Genomic DNA, 15,346 nt, shown 5'->3' with positions numbered 1-15,346 from the left:
GGGGCCGGCTGGTTTGCCCTGAAGTGTGTCCCAGATCAGGGTGGGGGTCCTGCTTGGGTGCCTGGCCAGCCTGGATGAGGGGATGATGGCTGTTTGCAGCTGGCCGCACCCCCTTCAGGGTGGAGGTCCCCACTGGGGTGCCTGGCCAGTTTGGGTGAGGGGCTTTTTCAGGCTGGCAGACGACTGAAGCTCCCAACCTCTCCTTTTTTTCTTTTTTTTTTTTCTGGGATTTATTTACCGTCTATGGCTGTCACTAGAACTGAGAGCTGGCTTTACCTCTGAGGCCCAGCTCCAGCTCTGAGACCTTGGCTGCTGAAAGCAGGTATCTGGGGTGTTTGGCTTCTATAATTGAAACACTGTCTCAGCTCCAGCTCTGACGGCTGAAAGCAGGTTTCTGGGGATTTTTTAGCTTCTATAATTGCAACATAGTTGCTTAGAGTGCAAGCTCAGAGCCCAGCAGTGGCAGGCGGGGAACCTTGGCTTCCTCCTTCACTGGAGCAAGAAAGCCTCCTGTTTGCTTCAGCTGCCTGGCTGCCAGCCACCATCTTGGTTGGCAGTTAATTTGCATATCTCGTTGATTAGCCAATGGGAAGGGTAGCGAAGTTATGGTTAATTACCATGTTTGTCTATTATTAGATAGCATATGCATAGCCCATGGACATAGACAATAGTGTGGTGAAGACCTGGGAGGAGTGGGTGCAGGTACAGGGGGTCAATAGGAAAACACACAAAAGGGACATCTATAATACTTTCAACAATAAAGATAAAATTTTTTAAAATGTTTACTGAGAGCTCATCTTGTGCCAGGCCTACTTTAAGAATGTCATACATCATGTAACTCAATTCTTAGAATTGTTTCACATATGAGGAAACTTAGACATAGAGATGAACCAAGACAAGTGGTGTATGGAACTATTAAATTAAAATTTCATTATATTATAAAATAGACAAATAATAAAAAGAAAACTTTTTCACCATATTCTTACTGAACCTGGTGATTAGAAATTCTTTTGGCATCAATTATTGTTGTGAAAATAGTACAGTTTTTATCTCTAAAATTTGAATTTTTACTATGTGATTCATTTGTAGTTTTTCCAGCCACACATTTGTAAAAATGTGTCTATGTTTTCTTTTTCTTCTTTTTTTCTTTTTTGGCAATAAATGACCAAACTTCACATCAAATCTGTTTAAATGTCACTTTCAGGTTTTTGAAGTCATTATTCATTCATCCAGCCTTTTTCCTTGAGGGTGAGTCCTAAAAATATTCTATTATGCTTTTATTGCCTTTCCTCTGAATTTTAGGGGGGAAAAATGAGAAAAAGGCATTTAACTCCAATCTGATGATCTTATTAACAAGTAAATATGCTCCCGGGTCCATCCTTGCTGTTTCAAGGGACCTGGCATATATGGCATATATGGCATACTGTTCTTAATATGTTTGCTCACCTTCTTGGCACTATGTGTTTTAACCAAGGTCACCTCTCTGAGAAAGGTTGTTTCCCCAGGTAGGGATTTTCCTCTGAAGTTAGGGAGGGAATAAAACCCCTTAACTAAGTGCCAGGCGGGTAATTAATCACTTTAACTATGAACAATCATGCTTAAGCTACATAATCTTTACTCCCTGGAATGGAGATAAGAAACGCCCTAACCTTTGGAATAGAGATTGATAGGATTGGAATCAACTGGTATAAATACAGATGTAACAGGACACAGAACCTAGACACAGAACCTAGAGACAGAAGAACTTCACTGGAGAGAACATGGCAAAAGATCCTGGACAGAAACTGGCCACACAACCTAGAGAGAGAACCTAGCGAGAGAACATGGCAAAAGATCTTGGACAGAACCTGGCTACAGAACCTGGATAGAACATGGCAAGAGAACCTGACTAGAACCTGGTGACTGAACCTGGCTGGAGAACCTGGACAGAACCTGGCTGGAGAACCTAGCGAGGGAACATGGCTACAGAACCTGGCTGGATAACCTGGAGAACCTGGCTGGAGAATCTAGCAAGAGAACATGGACACAGAACCTGGCTGGAGATCCTAACCAGAACTTCGCTGGAGATCCTGACCAGAACTTGGCTAGAGATACTGGCTAGGCTGCTGATCAACTGAACGCTGTCTCCGTGTCATTCCTTCTTCGCCGACTCCATCCACACCTTTGGGGACCCCTGGACCTGCTGGGGTTGGACCCCAGCATATGGCGCCTGAACAGGGACCCCTAGGTAAGCCCCACTCTCGGGATGGATAGGACTCCACCGTAGGAAGAGGGTGGATAGTCTTCGCCGACTCCATCCACACCTTTGGGGAACCCCTGGACCCGCTGGGGCTGGACCCCAGCATAAATAGAAAGTTGTCTTTATTTCTTAAATATGACAGATTTCTTAGTTTCCTAGAGTTAGTTTTAGTCTCAGAAAGTTTTTTTCTTTTTTTTTTTCTTTTTTATCCTCACCTGAGGTTATTTTTCCATTGATTTTTAGAGAGAGTGGAAGAGAGAGGGAAAGACAGAGAAATATTGATTTGAGAGGAATACATCAACTGGTTGCCTCCTGCACATGCCTGACCAGGGGCCAGGCTGGGAAACTGCTTGCAACTGAGGTACACGCCCCTGACCAGAATCAAACCCAGGGTCCACAGGCTGACACTCTATCCACTGAGCCAAACCAGCTAGGGCTTAGTCTCAGAAATTCTTGACTGACTATGCTGAGAATGTGAAAACTAGAAAATAATTCCACTTATGACACATGGGTAAAAAATTGTATGTTTTTGTAGAGAATGTACTAGAGCAGGAAGAAGGGATTTGTTGAGAGAAATCCTGCCATACTAATAATCCAAGTTCAGAACATAATCAATGGGGTGATTTTGTTTTGTAGTGTTTTTTATCCCAGCAAGGAGAATCCCGACTAAATGGAAGTTATCAATAGAATTTAGTAATTGGTAGCTATTTATGCAACAACAACAACAAAAAAAAAAACCTGTTTAATCTCAAAGTTTCCAGTAACACGTTGGGCTATCTGGAGAGGTGGTAAGCTCTTTTCTGGATATTCTCAAAGAGAATGACTACACATCATGGAGTTTGCAAAAAGGACTTCTGGACTGTCTGAAAGTTTGCAATAGATTACAATCCAAAAGTCTTCCAGTGATAGAATTTATCACACTCTTGAAGCTGTTCCTAATGTTATGCATTTTATCAATTCTTAGGGTAGGGTGATGGTCCATCAACTACTGTGTAGAATTTTAGAAGAGAATCAAGCTTAAATATTATATATATTTTTCACTTGCAAGATGATAACAAATGTTTATTGAAAGCTGGCTCTGGGCCAGGCTCTATTCCAAGGCTTTAATACATCTCTGAAATTTTTTAGTATTATTCCCATTGTACAGATTAAAAGTCTGAGGCAACCTTGCCCAGATCCACATGAGCTGACAGCAAGCTTAGAACCCAGTGAGTATGTTTTGTTGGGAGAACAGAGATAGGGGAGAAAGAGAGAGATGGTGTGGAGAATTTGATTCTTACTTTTGAACCTCAAGAACTTTTGTAAAGTTAAAATGCTGTGCAAAAATGACAAATTTCATTTGTAATTCTTTGAAATGAGTAAAATATGAAAATAATTGTTAAGTTTAAACAAATCATATCTAACATTTGCTGAGGACTTATGATGTGTGAGACTGATGTTTGAGTGAATTATCTCATGTACTTTTTTGCCATCCGCAGTGGGACTGGTTTTCTATTATTCCTATTTCACAGATAAAACTGAGGTTTAGAGAGGGTAGGTGCCCTGCCTGAGGTCAATTTCTGATCTTTACGCCCTAGGTATTCAGCTGTCTTTCCTTTTTTTAAAAGAATCACCATATACATATACATATACATATATATATATATATATATATATATATATATATATATATATAATTATTGATGTTTAAGAGAGAGGAAGAGAGAGATAGATCAATGAGATAGAGTAACATCAATCTGCTACCTCCTGCATTCCCCCTACTGAGGATCGAGCCCACAACCCTGGCATGTGCCTTGACTGGGAATCAAAGCAGTGACCTCTCAGTGCTTGGGATGATGCTCAACCAACTGAGCCACACCGGCCAGGGTTGGCCATGTCTTTCAATCTGACCTTTCCATGCCTTTATGAATAGAGTCTTCTTTCCCAGAAATCAAAGGCAAGCAGTCTCCAATTCCTGCCTCTCCCAAATCTAACAGTGAAATTAAGTTACATCATGGCTACCCCTAGAACTACAATGACAGTCCTTTTTTAAAAATATATATATATTTTATTGATTTTTTACAGAGAGGAAGGGAGAGGGATAGTTAGAAACATCGATGAGAGAGAAACATCAACCAGCTGCCTCCTGCACACCCCCCACTGGGGATGTGCCCGCAACCAAGGTACATGCCCCGGACTGGAATCGAACCCGGGACCCTTCAGTCCGCAGGCCGAAGCTCTATCCACTGAGCCAAACCGGTCAGGGCCAATGCCAGTCCTTTCAAGCCACTCCCAAGCAAGCTTCTCCTCACTCTCCTCTGTTCATGAACTCTCAGAGGCTAAATGCATCTTTCCTTCCTTCTAATCAGGCTTCTGCTTGGAGACAGGCAGGCAGCCGAGTTGTTTACTCTCTTAAAACCACCCAGGTTCCATATCTGCCCAGTGATGTAGCAGAACAGACCACTTTAGCAGGAGAACTAGGACTCCACTGAAATTTTGACACCTGGGGTAACAGCAACCATCTCCCTGGCCTTGCTCTGCCTCCAAATGCACTTTTCATCTGGGTGCTTCATCTATGTCTTGGCCCTTACTAAATCAGGATATAGCCCTGCAAAAACAGTGTTATATGCATGGTCCAGCCTCAGCAGGTCTTCAAGGGCCACCCAAGATGGGCTACTGAACAAAGGAAGCCAAACATTTCAAAAGACCATCTCCAAACACAGGCTCTTCTTTTCCCTTTTCCTTTTGTCAACACACTGATTAAAAACAGAAAATAGTTCTCTGCTTTTTATATTGAGTCTACTTACTAAATCCCCAAAAAAGAAGCACATTATTTTTTTTCCAGTTCTTTCTACAAATACCTTAAAACAGTGTCATTACTTCGCCAAGGATTCTGTTCTGTTTCTTTTTTATTTTTAACTGTGAAAATGGAATTTTCTTTGACCTTTAAAAATTATTGGATTTGCTAAAGGAATTGAGGATACACTATGATGGCCCGCCATCTGTTTGTTGTTGCAGCCTGCATGCCAAACTAAAGCATCCAAGCAGTAGGAGAGGGAATGAAGCTGTATTTGTGTCACCTAAATTACTGTAGCATTGATTACAGATTGAAGCGATCAGTTTGCCCATGTAGGCTGAGCAGCCTCTCTCCATCTTTACTCAGAAAATTCAGTAAATCCATTTAACAAGTCCTTGTCTTTCACTTTTAAAAAGGATATTATGCATTTATAATGTGAGTTATTCTGGGTACAGTGTAGGTTTAAAAAATTTTTAAAGAAAAATGTCAGAGTTAAAAATTACCACAGGTTGATCACATGATTTTGTAAGGTCAAGGTTCCTAATCTCAGAGTAGTCCCCAAAAGGCTCTCCCACCCAAAGACAGAGCCTTCGATGATTCTCATCATCCAATAGTGCAGTGAAAGACATTTTATTTTGATAAATGGCCACTATCATTTAAAGATTATGAAAATCAAAAAAGGAGATCATCTATTTTTATTGTGGTTAGTTCATCTTGTAGTAAGTTTGCAAAGGTTGGACAAAGAAGGTGAATGGTTTAAAATAATGGTTTTCAAAACTTTTCCACACTGTACTTAAATTGTATGGAAAATTGAAAGGAGTTATCAATCTTTTGTGTACGTGTGGTTGTTTAATTTTGTAATATGAATCCATAAAGTTTGGCCGCAGAAGGCAAGTGGTTTAAAATAGTAGTTTCCATGACCTAGATAGTATTATGCTAAGCGAAATAAGTAAGACAAAGACAAATACCACATGATTTCACTTATATGTGGAATCTAACAAAATAAACAAACAAAATGGAAACAGACTCGTAGATACAGAGAACAAACTGATGGTTGCTGGGTGGGAGGAGGATTGGGGGGCTAGGTGAAAAAGGTGAAGGAATTAAAAAGTACAAATTGGCAGTTACAAATTAGTCACAGGGCCCTGGCCGGTGTGCCTCATTTGGTTGAGAGTTGTCCCATGCATCAAGAGATCACTGGTTGGATCCCCAGTCATGGCACATGCCCAGGTTGTGGGCTCAATCCCCAGTAGGGGGCATACAGGAGGCAGACAAATGATGTTTCTCTGTCATAGATGTTTCTCTCTTTCTTCCTCTCCCTTTCTCTCTCTCTCAAATTAATAAAAGCATACTTTTTTAAAAATAGTCATGAGGCTGTAAAGTACAGTATAGGAAATGTAGTCAGTAATATTGTAGTAATTATATATGGTGCGGGGGTGGGGGGATCACTTCAGAAGTCGTATAAATGTCTAACCACTATATTGTAAACCTGAGGCTAATATATTGAATGTCAACTGTACTTTAAAAATAAATGTGTAGAACAGAGTTCATAATATTAAAAAAAAATAGTTGTTTCCAAAGACTGCTTAACATTGAATCACCCAAGGGTTTTTAAACATTTTCAACCACACTCATCCTTCACCTCTGACATACTAAATCAGAAGCTCCCATAGTAGAGCATGGGAAATGGTATTTTTTTAAAACACTCCCTGGGTGATTCTTACACACCTTCCCAGCAGTGGTCCCAATTAGTGATGAGATCACTGGTCCAAATGCTCAGGAGAGCATTTTAATACCTATAGAGTTTACTGTGCATAATCAAGATTGGTTGCGAGGCAGAGGAGGGAAAATAGATAGACTTGTTATGAGCAAAACAGCAAAATAGAAATCTGAGACAAAAATTTTGATGTATAACTATGTATGCACAGTATGTTCTATTTTTAACTTTTCTTCAGAAAATTTCAGAATTTTCTAAAATATATGGAATATATTTTATATACAAGAATAAATTTTTGTCTTATAAAATTACTAAGGTATTTGTTTTTTCTTAAATATCCTAATAAAAGAGTAATATGCAAATTAACCATCACTATGCGATAAAAATGGCAGCACCCACAGCCAATAAGGAGGGAATATGCAAATTGACGTGACAAAGATGGCAGCGCTGGCCAGAGCCACGGAGCAGGCCCGAGAGTGGCTGGAGGCTTGGCTTCCTTGGTCACCCCAGCCATAGTGGTGGGGGCCAAGGCAGAGATGGTTAGCGGCCATCAGGCAAACAGAGGAGGGCAGTTTGGGGCCATAAGGCCAGCAGGGGCGGGCAGTTGGGGGTGACTGGGCCAGCAGGGGAGGGCAGTTGGGGGCAATCGGGCTGGCAGGGGAGCAGTTAGGAATCAATCAGGCTGGCAGGGGAGTGGTTAGTGAGTGATCAGACTGGCAGGCAGAAGTGGTCAGGGGCAATCAGGCAGGCAGGCAGGCGAGCGTTTGGGAGCCAGTAGTCCTGGATTGGGTCCCAGATTGGAGAGGGTGAAGGCCGGGCTGAGGGCAACTCCCCCACCCCCGCACAAATTTTGTGCACTGGGCCACTAGTTCTACTATAATTTTCTAGTTTAGAATATACCTTTAAATAGCTATTCATTTATTGAAAGAAGGGAAGCAAAAGCAAATTGCCTAGTTCAACTGAGTCAGTTTTTTAGTTTTTTATTTTAAATATATTTTTACTGATTTTTCACAGAGAGGAAGGGAGAGGGATAGAGGGATAGAGAGTCAGAAACATCGATGAGAGAGAAACATCGATCAGCTGCCTCTTGCACGCCCCCCACTGGTGATGTGCCCGCAGCCAAGGTACATGCCCTTGACTGGAATCGAACCTGGGACCCTTCAGTCCGAAGGCCGGCGCTCTATCCACTGAGCCAAACCGGTCAGGGTTGAGTCAGTTTTTTAAATGTTTTAATATTTTATTTACTAAAAAGTAGAAAGTTGGTTTTATTTCTTTTTATTTTTAATTTTTAAGTATTCAGTGGGGCCTTGACTTACGAGTGTCCTGACTAACGAGTTTTTTGAGATACCAGCTGTCTCTCGGCCGATTTTTTGCATTGAGTTGATAGAGTAATTTGAGTTAACAAGCTCCTTAACGAGCTCGGTCTCAGAACAAATTAAACTCGTAAGTCAAGGCCCCACTGTATTTTTATTCATTTCAGAGAGGAAGGGAGAGGGAGAGGGAGATAGAAACATCAAGATGAGAGAGAATCATTGATTGTCTGCTTCCTGAACACCCCACACTGGGGATGAAGCCCACAACCTGGGCATGTGCCCTGACCAGAAATCGAACTGCAACCTCCTAGTTCATAGCTCAACACTCAACCACTGAGCCATGCTGGCCAGGCGAGAAAGTTTGTTTTTAGGTTCTCCAGAGTTTAATATCTTTTTACTCCATATATATTGATATACATTGAATTGAGGGATATAGAAAGAATAATTTAATGAAAGGTGTTTCTAAATCCATCAAGCTCTATAGCTGAAAATTTAAATTCCTTATTTACAATGCTTATCTTAATCTCTTTAGCTCTTGGGAGAAATAGTTAAGCAAGTTTCCATGCTTGAAAAATGCCTATCCCAGTTTTACATTATTTATGATATTTTTTAAATAATTCTTTATTTTTGAAAGTATTACATTTATCCCCCCCTTTCCCCTCATTGATCTCCTCCAGCCCATCCCACCCCCACCCCAGGCCCTCACCAGCCCATTGTCTATGTCCATGGACCATGCATATATGCATACAAGGTCCTTGGTTGATTACTCCCCCCACACACACACCCCTCCCACCCCTAACCCTACACCCCCACCCCCAACCCCCACCCCCACCCCCGCCTTCCCTCCGGGATTCCGCACTCAGTTTTATGCCTCCATGTCTCTGGTCCCACTCCTTTCATCAGTTTATTTTGTTACTTAGATTCCACATATGAGTGAGATCATGTGATACTTGTCTTTCTCTGACTGACTTATTTCACTTTATCCATGATATTTTTTAACCTCAGACAAATTTTGTAATATATTCAATAGTATTTTCAACCATCTCTTGTATCTTGTCTTGTATCTTGTCTGATACAGGCTCCCAGAATTTGTACTTTCAACAATAAGAAGTATTACTGATCCTTCCTCTGCTCCAGAAGTAATACATGAAACTGATCTATAAATTTCATAAAAATATTAAAAGAGAATAATTTTTTAAATAATGAAACAAAAGATTTACAGCTAACTGAATGATAAAGATGTAATTAGTTGTTTTATCTAGGCATAACAAAATAAAAACTAAAATGCCACAATCACCCAAGCTTAAAGTCCTGGATTTATTCTTTACTCATCATTCCCATTCATTTTCTGGTTTGGTCACCAAGATCTGTTAGCATTTGTTCTATTGATAAATCTCTACTGTCTACCTCTCCATTCCATCACTGGAGTCTGTCTGATTCCAGTTAACTCATCCTCAGAATTTCATCCCTGATTTCTCCAATACCTTCCTTTACTGACTCCCATTCTTATTTTTCTCCTATTCCTGACTTCATTCTTACTTTTTGACAGGCTAATGTATCCTTTAGATAACTACAGATTAGCATGCCTTAAAGATCACGGTGCTATGGTTCTTAGTTATTTTTTCTACTAGATCTTAAGTTTTCCTAATTTTTAGTGAATCCATTCACATTTCTATCTTCTCTCTTTTCCTCTCTACTTCTATTTTGTTATTTACTTCCTAAGCTGAAATGATTCCTTATCCCATCTTAGGTCATAGAACCCTTCTCAGAAACACTGCATCTATGGGCCATGTCTTCCAATAAATACACATAAGAATACTTTCAGCAGTACATATTATAAGGCTATGAAAATTAGTATATAGAAGAGGCTTGTAAATATAATTTCCTTAAAGATAGTAACTCCTATTACTTAAAAAATTTTCATTTAATTACTTTTGGAACAATTGTTCTGATATTTACATACTTCTACTTTACTTTTTTTTTTTTTTTGGTAGCACTTGCTTATTAGGTATTTCTTCACCTTTTTTATATTGCCCTTTTGGCCAATATTAGTATCATAAAAGAACTGTTCTAGTATATTTCAGAATTGTACATTTTCAGGATATTATTTTTCTGCTTGTCGATATTTCAGTTTGGAGAGGATATATCAAGCCAGTCTAAGTTTTCCCTTTGGGAATAGGCAATTTTTTTTTTTTTTTACTAGAATACCAATAGGATATTTTCCTTTCAAATTTTCCTTTCAAATTCAAAGTGTTCAACAGTTTATATCTATATGTTGACCACTTTTTACTAATTTATCCTGGTCCATGATAACTAATCATCAGCATATTTGGATGAGATCATCTTCATCTAAAAGAAAATAATTATTGCGTGTCACTTAGAACACTTGTGTTCTGTTTGCTCTGATCTCCCTGTCAGGAAGAGCATTTGTGTGTCTCTGTCGGCTGTCTTCCACACTCATCATCCTCGCCCCAAACACAGTGCTCTTTTCATTTCTTTCCTTTGCATAATTGGAGATGTCTAACTCTTAAGCTCCACATCAGAGATTCCCTTGGCTGCAGTGTTCCAACCTTTCACCTTCTGATTCTCCTGGGCTCCCTCCACAGAACCCCACTCCTGCCCCATCTCTGGACTCGTGGATTCAGTTCCTGCCATCTGAGCATTTTCCATTTTGTGTGGCTTCACTTGCCCTGAGTTCTTACAGAAAAATTGCTTCAGAAGTCAAGTAATTCTGTCTTAGCTACAGAATGTTCCCAACTTCCGTCTTCACCCCTTCACCACAAGCGGTTCTGCAGGGAGCTAAGTTCCTTATTTTTTGTACAACTCTCTTAGAAAGAGACTTGTGACCTGAACCTTAGTTTTACCATTAGTCTTATTAGGCCAGTTCCATCTGTACTGAATCTATGAGAAATGCCTTGTAGCCTACAGCCTGGGAGCGAACAGAGTTCTTCTCCCTGTACCTGTGGGGTACAAGTTTCTCACTATATAAATTGCTTTGGTCATTTATTTGAAGTCTGAGTAGAAAAGCAACAAAGCATAATTATACTCTGGAGCTCAAAACTCCTTTTTCCTAAAAAAACCTAGCATTTACTTTTTTTTCCAGCTTACTACTTTTATAGCATTCCTATGTTGATTTTACTCTAAGAGGTACATTTTATCAATATGGATTATATATGAATTTGTTAAAGGGCAAGTCTTTATATAACGCAAAGCTCTTTAGTCTAAGCTAAGCTATTATTTTATCTCCTTTTATTCCTGTAAAAGAGGGAAAGTGATCCACAAATAAAAAAAGCATATCTATCTCAGAAAACATCTTATTCATAAATATTTAAGAAACCAGCTTGAAGATATGCACATATCCATAATATATGTGTATGATATATACGTAATTATTTATATATCCATAATCTAAACAATCCATATTCCAGAAATAACATTGTTTTGAATATACCATGAAAAATACAACATTCACTAGAAATAAATCCCTATACTCTAACAATCTATCAAGACATTCATAATGATGAAAAACTAGAAACAGTAACTCTCCAATGACAGAAGTATGGCTACATAAGTGAGGCTGTATTCATGGGGGATAGTCTTCTTGGATAGCCTTTACAATTTTCTAAGTAATAAAATCCTATAGAAACATGAAAAATGCTTATGATAAATATTAAATGGAAAAACCAGTATAAAAATTGTACAATACCATTACTACAACTATACAGAGTATGCAGTCTTTAAAAGGATAGAGCAAATACACAATTATTACAATCCTTTGGTTAGCTTGGCAAGGACAATGGGTGTTTATTCTCTGCTTTTGACCATTTCTGTCATTTCTATCATGTCCAGCTATTTTAAAATTTAAAGGATAAATTAAATATTAAATGTTTGCACAGAGTTTTGAAGGTGCAAAAACTTCTTGCACAAGTCCTTGAGATAGGTAAGAATCATATAACATGATAGTCAAACTCTAAAATTTTGATACCATTTTGGAGGAACAATTCATAATTTCTTTAAACTGAATGTCAGAGCTTCCAAATCAAAACTAGAAAATAGGATACCTCACTGTCTATCCACTTAATTAGAGATTTGTCTTTCCTGACAGATTCTTAGAGTGTGGGTTCATTTATTTCCTCACTGAATCCCTGGCTCCTGGCCTGGTGCGTGGCTTACAATTAGAATATAGTGCTGTGGGTATATGTAATTTTTTTTTTCTTCCGAAATTCTAAATCCACGTGATTATTTTCCCCTGGGATAATTTTACATCGCCATGAAGATTCTGAAATTATCTCAGCATCATTGATAAGTGTTATTGTTTATCAATGGTGATGTACAATGATGTGTACCAAGATGTGCATGCACACACACATATGTATGCAGAAAAGCAAAGCAAATGGAAAACATTTCAAAGAAATTCCATACCCAAAGAAGAAGAAAACGCCACTCAAATCTTCAGTTCTCTAAACTGCAAGCAAATGATACGATTTTGAATAGGTCTTCTTTTAAAAGTATAACATTTTCCTCTTTTGAATATCTTACAAATCATAGCCAAAGTTATAAGTACATTACCGCCAACTCACAAGACATGACTTGTCTTCAACTTCTATGGAGCTTCTAGTATAGTCCTTATCAGTGTCAGCATATCTGTTCTGCCAAGATGTCAAGTCTTCTATGAACATATAACAGGGTCCCAGGGGCCTGATCATTTGAAAAATGTTCTTCCAAGACTGATTTTTCCTTCACTCTGCTTGGTTTTAGCAATAGCTGGCTCAAAATACACCACAGAAAGGCCCACAGAATGAAAGCCAACCAGTGAGGAAACAAATGTTTGTTGTTGTAGAGATTTGAGAAGCCATGGTTTTTTATTTAGAACTGATGAAACTTAATCTCTGACTGTAAAAAAACCCCACTCCTGTTGAATGTCTGCCTCAATGATAACGGCCATAAATCTACCCTCTCCTCTTCTACTTAATTTCAAATGAAATCACAGTTGTAGCTATGAAAATATGAGTCATAAATTTTTAAAAATAGCCACCTGTTCATTTCCGATCCCTATGAAAGGTCTCCAACCTTAGCCTTCTTATGCACAATCACCGGTACCCACCTCCCATTTCACCACCAAGGAAATACCGGCCTATTGAGGACCTATTGATGACCTACAAAATATTCAGACTATGGCCCAGAGGCCCGAACTTGTGAGTGTATAAGTAATAATATATTCCCTGAAAAATTATGCCTGAGATTGGAAGTTATCCCATGATATTTCCAGAATTTATCAGGATCTGTGTTCAGAGTTTTCCACCATTCTCACAGGGGAAAATTCCAGGCAGTAGGAGAGCCCCCCACTGCTCAGGGCTCCGGGCCCACCTGGAGATCTGAGCCTGGAGGTGCACACCAGTTTCCCAAGGGGCTCAAAGACAAAACGGTGTTGCTTTGGCAGCTCAGCGTTTTGCTTGCTGTGTGGCCACCCTCATGAGAGCTGCTCAGCCAGGGCAATTCATCAAATGACTGACATGGAGCCCAGAGCAGCCCGCAGGCGCAAGGGCTGGGACAGGCAAGGCCCAGGCCCCTTCTGAAACCTGCTGGAGTCGGTCGGTGCCGACCCTGCGCATTCCTCCTCGGGGGCAGCCGGGCCCAGGAACCCACCCATCCCCAACCACCTGCCACCCTGATGCCCGCGGGAAGGCCGAGGTCTGCGGGCCCGGGGCTGCCAGCGCCCACCCGCGCGCTTCGGAGGCCGGGGCTGGGAGGCGCATCTCGGCGGCCCGCGCCCCTTCCCCGCCGCGGGTGGGGGCGCCCTTTCCTCCCCCGGGGCCGGGTCCTCGCCCCACCCGTCCCCGCCCGCCTGGGCCCAGCCCGGGCGAAGGTGACCGACGCGCACCCGGGCTGCGGGAGGCCGTGACCAACCTGTGACACCCGCGCTCAGAGCGGTCATGGTGCGGCGGCGGCGGCGGCGGCGGCGGGCAGGGCGGCGCCCACCGCGGGGACGCGACCCTCACCTCCCGGCTCCCTCCGCGCGCTCCGGCCGGTGCGGCGGCTCCGCGCTGGGCGTGCGGCGCGCTACTGCCGCCGGGGCGGCGGGGCCTGCCGCGAGGGAGGTGGGGGGCTTTTTCTTTAAAAAAAAAAAAATCAGAGTTGACACTCCCGCAGGGGTTGCCTTGGGCCGAAAGGAGGAACCGCCGCGGAGGCTGCGGGGCAGCTGGTGGGGAGCGGGAGGGTCGGTGCCAGCAGGTTCCTCCTCTGGCGCCGCTGGCAGCCTCAGCAACAGCTGGGCTCTGCGCTGCCAGCTCCTCTCCTGGTCTCTGTCGTGCTCACTGAGCTCGGCCGTGTGCACCACAGCAGACACACGCGGGGCACACGCCAGGCCAGTGCACAGGGGTCAGCAGGTCCGTGTGCGTGCGTTGTGCGCGTGTGGGGTCTTGTCTTACTGGACACAGTATCTGAGGATGCTGACTGTTTCACCCTGGAGTGTGAAATCGCTACAGAAGGAGTGCATCAGTGACACTTAGCCTGGGTCCTCTAAGCCTGTTGACAATTGTCCTTAAAATTAAAATATTTTGTTATGTGGATAAAACTGGATGTCCATTCAAAAACTAATAGTTACCTCCATGCACTGTAAGAATACCCCAACAGGAAGCTGCGTCTGATGTCGCCTGGGCGCCTAGCAGAACAGGCTTAGGGAGACCTGGGAATCTTGAGCACCATGTCCAGGCCCAGGGGACAATTGTCCTTATTCGCACTCCCTGGAAAGTTTACTCTGGGGATGGCATCCGGCCTTGTAGTCAGATATTAAACTCACCCAGGAACCCTTAACAGTGGTTAACATCGTACACACACAGGCACATAGATAGAGAGGGAGAGAGAAGACTGAATGAAGCTCCCTCTAAAAGAAGAGCCTGAACACCTGAAGAAAGAACAGTTCCATATCACAAAATGATATAGTCCAAGGGATGGACGTCAAGTCATACACACACACACACATACAACACACACACACACACACACACACACACGCACACTCATTAAAGATGTTTTTTCTGGTTACATGTATTTAATTGTTACCATCTAAAAAAATCCTATTCACAAGCCATTCACTTCAAGCCATTATTAAGCTAGTTTATATTGTCCATATTAGCAGTTCTAATTTAAAGACAATGTAAAAATAATCAGCATTTCATAAAACACATGTGAATATTTTTCAAATTTCCAGATTTCAGAAAGACCAACTATATAAAAAGTTAAGTTTTAAACAAATCATAAATCATATGGAATTATTTAAATAACAGAAAATAGAAAATAAT

At 41.4% G+C, this 15,346-nt stretch overlaps 1 protein-coding gene across 4 annotated transcripts in view; it reads right to left on the bottom strand.

The window, feature by feature from the left end:
- The window catches only part of NALCN (sodium leak channel, non-selective), a 309,491-nt gene extending 295,166 nt beyond the window's left edge, over window positions 1-14,325 (bottom strand). For all 4 annotated transcript variants that reach the window (XM_036300871.1, XM_036300867.1, XM_036300869.1 and 1 more), the window contains exon 1: window positions 13,953-14,325. The gene's annotated coding sequence lies outside the window, so the exon portion shown is untranslated. The remainder of the gene's footprint in view (window positions 1-13,952) is intronic.
- Window positions 14,326-15,346: the final 1,021 nt, after the last annotated feature.

This window comes from Myotis myotis, unplaced genomic scaffold (genome assembly GCF_014108235.1).
Source record: "Myotis myotis isolate mMyoMyo1 unplaced genomic scaffold, mMyoMyo1.p scaffold_m19_p_3, whole genome shotgun sequence".
Classification (NCBI taxonomy): Eukaryota; Metazoa; Chordata; class Mammalia; order Chiroptera; family Vespertilionidae; genus Myotis; species Myotis myotis.
This window is presented reverse-complemented; position numbering and strand designations above follow the sequence as displayed.